Genomic DNA, 6421 nt, shown 5'->3' with positions numbered 1-6421 from the left:
TCCAGAATTGTGCATGAGCATGCACGCACAAACACGGTTCTTTATCCTCATTTGGGGTAATGATGAGCACATTTTTTATTTTACTGGTGTCAGAGCTAAACAAGCCAGCTTTCTGGAGGATTTGGATATTTAAAACAGAAAAAATTAAATATCTCATTTAAAGTCTAAGATATCTTTTTTTCCATGGGAAAAAATTTACTGTTTGTATTCTGGAAGACACTGCTTGTCCTCTCTGACTACCCTGTCTGCTGAGAACAAGTACAGAATCCAAATACCACTTAAAGATTTATTGGACTAAAATTTCTTCAAGGCTGTGGATGAAATCTTTATATGAATCAGAATTATAGCCAAACACTAGAGCATACCCTTTTACTTACTATATTGACTTATATTCTGGATATCAGATAATTAACAGAGAACTCATTTTAGACTATTTATTAGAGGCATAGCTGGTTTTCCTTTAATATTTACACAATTAAACTGAAAACTGAAATGGCAACCATGGTAGCAGGATTCTACACAAATGTCATATCATCATTCAAAGAAGAATTGATCAAAGAAAAGAACAATCCACTCCCTTAGTTTGCCACAAAATTCTAATTCTGCAGTGAACACTTCAGGAAAAACACTGGTCTGTGTTGTGAATGGTTTCTACCAGTGAACATCTCTGCCTCCCACTCTCCACTGGTTCATTACATTTCCTTGGTGTGTATTATGCCAGGAGTCATTGCTTTGCTTTTCAGTACTTTTTCTTTTTTTTCTCTTTCTCAGAATCTGTCATAATGGATGCTTGGTACAATTGCTGTCTTTATTGGAACTAGTTGAGTCATGCTCTATCAGCAATACCTCCCCCTGATCTGTCCTTGATTTCTCTGCACCAGTTCCAGCTTGGTTGTGTAATCTTGAGACTCACAATCTCAAAGATCTTCAGTCCACCTTTTTTTTTACCCATTTTTTCTTTTTTAACTCCTTATGCACTTGAATAAAAATTTTACATCTACCTTTAGATTTTGGGGTTTTGCTTGGTCATGCATTTAATGTTAAATATTAACATAATTTTGAAAATACAGTGCCTCAAAATTCTGCTTTGATTTTAAGACTAATTTTATGTGTTTATAGGAGGGACTCTACTGACTCAGATGTAATGATGTGATAAAACCCAGCTACGGCCAGATCGACTCAGCTGCACCTGAGGAATGTGGATAACTTCTGGAAGAGCACGTGAGGAGTACTCTACAGCTTTTTCAGAAGGCTGAGGCTGGTGCTGCCAGCAGCCAGTCTGCTATGGAGGCTTGCTGAATGGTGAAATATGTATGCAGCCATCTCAAAAGCTTCAGAAAGGCAAAGCTCTGCAAGGCAGGAGCTATTAGTCTGGACACGCAATCAGGATTGCCCCATCCCAGATGCAGAATCCAGCACTTTCCTTTGTTGAACTTCATGCAGCTGGTGATTCCCCATCTCTAATTTGTCAAGGTCGCTCTGCAGGGCCTCTCTGCCCTTGAGGGAGTTAGCAGCTCACTCCCAACTGAGTGTTGTTAGCAAACTTAATATCCCTTCCAGTCCTGTATTCAAGTCATTAATGAAGATGTTGAAGAGCACAGGCTGAGGGTGGAGCCCTGTGGAACCCCACTAGTGACAGGTCACCAGTCTGATGTCACCCCAACTGATGTCACTGTAACCCTTTGTACCTGCCCTGGGGGCCAGTTGCTCACCCAATGTGTAACATGATTATCCAGCTGTGGGATGGATATTTTGTTCAGAAGGATGTTGTGACAGTAGCAAAACTTTGCTGAACTCTGAAAAGATCATGCCTGACTTTTCTAGACCAAGTAGGTGGGTTAACCTGTTGTAAAAGGAAATCAGGTTTGATAAGCAGGACTTTCCTCTCATGAAGTTACGCTGGCTTTGACCAAGGACTGGATTGTCTTTCAGGTGTTTTTTAATACTTCCCTAAGTAATCTTCTCCATGACTTTACCAGACACTGAAATGACACTGATAGGCCTGTAGTTTCTGCAATCCTCCTCCTTGCCCTTCATGAAAATCAGGACAGCGCTCACCAACCTCCACTCAGCTCCGAATTCCCAAGATCACTTGAAAATGATTGAGGGAAACTTTGCAATTACATCAGCTAACTCTTTGAGGACACTCAGATTAATCCCATGAGATTCCATAGATTTATAGGCATCCAGCTGGAGCAGCAGATACCATGAAATTTCAGAGTACACTGATCATTCTCACAGTCATTGTCCTCCAGCTCAGGGCTCTAAGAACCCCTTGGTTCATCACAGGTGCTGAAGACAGAGGTAAAGAATGCATTAAACACTTCTGCCTGTTCCCTGTCCCTGTTTGTGAGGGGACCCTCCTCATTCTGGAATGGGCTGATGTTGTTTTTACACTGACTATTGCCATGAATATATTTGGAAAAACTTTTTATTGTCCCCCATATTTCTGAAGCTTCAACTCCAGCTGAGCTTTGGCCACACAAATTTTCTCTCTAGAGTGGCAAGCAGCATCTCTGTGTTCCTCTATGTCACCTGACCTTGCTGCCACCAGACATACATTCTGCACTGGGTTATGTGGGAACATTGCTGCTCAGTTAGCATGTATTTAAGGAACTGAGAGGGAATGTATGCAAATATTTGGCTCTGTTAACTCAAGACAACAAACAGTGAATAAAGAGTAAATATAAGGAGGGAATTGGTTGCCTAGGTAGTTGTTCAGGACCGTTGCAAGCACTTTCTAGGGGAGAAAAATCTTACCACATAATTTTACTTACTGGTTTCTGACTTTTTCCAGATATGTTTTGCTCTTTTTGGCCTACCAAGTCTGCAGGTTTGGAAGAAGGAGGCAGTCCTTGGCTTTTAACAGGGACTTGTGACTTTGACTGTTGGTGGTTGAGCAGAGTCCCCAGACCCCTTGTGGACAGGTGACTTGCACTATTGGCCATGCAAGTGATAGAAGCCACATTCCAAGTGCAGCTCTTGGAATCTCTCTGTGTGTATGCACACACTGATCATACCCCTAGAAGAAGCTATTTTTGCAGCTGAGTCTGTATATTACTTCTCCTAAAAACTCAGTGTTTTTCCAAGACTCACTAATTAAATTAGCAACTGATGATATTTGAGTAACTTTCTCTAAAGAGGATGCTGATTAATTTCCTTTTCTTTGTCCTGAACTGATCTGATTCTCCTAAATAAATTGTATCAGGACAGTTTTATAGCATTTGTAAGGGTTTTGTGTCATCACTTAGTCTTGGCTTCTTGGGATGTCTTCTGGTTTAAACAACCATTCATTTTGGACAGTTATATTCTTCTGGAATGGGAACAGGTTTTTTGTCTCCTATGTGTTTCTGGTCTTTCAATGTGTTGCATTTTTTTAAAACCTCTTTTCAGTAATTTGTAGGTACACATTTTTTATTCCTTTTTACAATTAGGAATTATGGTACATTTTTATTGTAAGGAAGATTGAATTAATCAGGATCTAGAATGTGTCTGAGCTACTGAAGGACTGTCAATCAGTTCAGTGAATTAATCAGGATCTAGAATGTGTCTGAGCTACTGAAGGACTGTACAATCAGTGCAGTTCTAAAAGACCTCTAAGGAAATAAAGTTTGACTACAGATGCACAGAATATCAACAGAGAAGCAAAGACAATTCTGATGGAAATACTTGCAGCTTACTTACCAGGAGAAAACCCCTTTGCTCCAAAACTGGATCTTCTATACATAGTACTGTAGAGGTACACAGGCAGAATTAAACTTCTTCAGCTCTGTGCAAGTTCTGTGCACTCGTCTTTGGAAGCGGCCAAGTGGATCTCACACTATCTCTTTGCAAGCACATACAGAAACCACAAGGAGCAATTAATGTTGTGGTGCTCTTTTAGCAGTAAAAGTCAGATGAATAGCCAGAAGTTGAATCTGTGCTGGATGAGATGAAGGAAATGACACTGGAAGGAGCAGAGAAGGCTTTTCTTTACCTTTTGTAGGTCTGCACAGGCTGCAGCAGGAAATGCTGCTGGAATGAGAATGATTTTTATCAGTACATCCAGAAGCATTGGAAGGAATGTAATTGTAACCACAACATTTGGCCCAGTTTCTTCTCTAGCATTAATCACAGGTTGGCTGCACCTCCAGGGAAAGGGGTGATCCAGCTCCACAAGGAGCTGGCAGTCCAGTGTTATGTGTACTTACCCTCACAGCAATGTCAGAATCAGAACTGCTTCTTTTTCTTCCTTCCTGAACAGCTTTATCTCACCAAGTTTCTCCTAAGGGTGCCATTGCATGCTAATGTATGGCATTAGCTCTGATATACAGTGCCACAGGGTGTTACAGTTTAGGTTATTCCTTTTCTGCTGTTTTGCATCAAGTGTTTTTCCTTTTTTCCTTTGTAGACATTGTGTGGGATTAATTGCAACCACTAAGTAGCAGGAAAAAGATTCAACATCCCCCCTAGGAATAAACAACAAAACCCCCCCAAACTCAAGTCCTGGATTGTGCACCTATCCTCACAATTACTGAAATCCTGTAAACAACTTTACAGATGTACTTCAAATTAATTTCCCTCATTCAGGAAGGAAATTTGCTGATTCTCCTTGTTAAAATCAGACTCCTTTTCACTCTTATTGGAAAATTGCTGAGCTCCTCTGTGTCCTGAGAGAACTCTGCAAAGGAAGCATGCTGCTGTCTGTACCCAACCCTGCAAGCACAGAAATTAAGATATGTTGCATGAGCTAAGCCAACATCCTATTTCTAAATTATCCCTTGGACTGAACATACCCAAATTAACTGTTGTAGCTCTACATTGCACTGTACAACTTTCAGCTAGAGATTAGGGTGACTTATTTTTCATGTGCCTCCTCAGCTGCACCAGCCTTTGTTAAAATTGCCAGTGCACACTGTTCCCTTCCTGATTTCCTCAGGTAAAATTTTACCAGTTGGTTCATTTCTTAGCTCTTTTGGGCTAGTCCATTAAGTTCCACTAAGAGAGACATAGTGCAAACACAGGAACCAAGGCCTGCTTGGTGCATGAGTATGAGGTACAGCAATAACCATTTAAACTAGCTGATGCAAATTTAATCTGTGGCAATGGCTGTGGCAATGGCAGTGGTTATGAATGTCCAGATATGAGGGTAGCTGTATGAGCTGCCCTTTACTAGCAGCAGGGATAGCAGTGAAGCAGTGTGGCACAGAAGGGACTGTCAGAATTTGGCAGTTTGGCAAAAATCAGAGAGCCATGTCCCATGGTTCTTTGTAGCCTCCCTTCCCTGAAGGTGGTGATGGGTGGATGAAAAATCTTGTTCTTGTATGCTTAAATGGCAGTACAGAGCATTTCTGCACAAACTGAAATAACCTGTGGTTTCTGTGAAAATCTGCCTAAACAAAGACTGCTGGGATTGCAGTTGGGATGCCATGATGATTGGACTGTTATATTTTATTTATTATTTTTATTTTGAAAAGCTAATGGATTTTCAGTCAAAAGCAAACCTATACCTCAGGGAACAATACATTCTGTTTATGTCTGGGTCTTGTCTTGTTTATGTGAAAATTCTCCTGACTTCCCGGATTTGGTGTGCTGCAGCCTGGTAGGACAATGCAGATTGCCCAAGGCAGTGTTTATAGACATTTAGGTCCATACAGGCTGATCCTAAGGGAAATGATGTTGTTAATATACAAACTAAGGGAAATCTTGTATTGTTTATATACAAGACCCAGATTAATTATATATCTAATATATATATATATATATATATATATATATATATATATATATATATATATATATATATATATATATATACCTGACTTCCCAGATTTGGTGTGCTGCAGCCTGGTGGAATAATGCAGATGCCCTAGACAGTCTTTATAGGGATTTAGGTCCATACAGGCTGAATCTAAGGGAAATTAATGTTCAGGTACAAATATTCTAACAAGTTTATCTGCACTTTGAAGGCAGTTTATGTTTTTGCAGTGTACACCATAAAATAGCTTAGTTTTTTTGCAACTTACTTTTGTAACTTTCCACAGGTAATTTTATTCAGGTGTAGGTACTGTTGCCTCCTTATGGCATTGTTTTGTTGACAGGGGACACTGCAATGCTGGTTGATGCAATCTACTGAACCGTGAAGTGTCACACACTGATCCTCCACGTGCTGAAAGGACACAGCTCCTCTTGTTGTCTCTTCCTTGTGATCTACATTTGAATGGTACAGTCACAAGCTGAAATTCTAAGAGATACTACAGTTCCAGAGAAGCTGACTGTACTCAGGAGCTGTTAGCACTGGGTTTATCCAACATCTACCAAGAGTTAATACAAATCACTTACTATAGGGGAAGGGATGGGTCTGACTTTTTAACACTTCCAAAGCAGTTTAGTAGAGAATTTTGAAATTGATCCAAAGGTGTTTTCCTGGAAGTATGTGACT

The sequence above is a fragment of the Serinus canaria genome, chromosome 5 (genome assembly GCF_022539315.1).
Source record: "Serinus canaria isolate serCan28SL12 chromosome 5, serCan2020, whole genome shotgun sequence".
NCBI lineage: Eukaryota > Metazoa > Chordata > Aves > Passeriformes > Fringillidae > Serinus > Serinus canaria.
Note: the sequence above shows the minus strand (reverse complement) of the source record.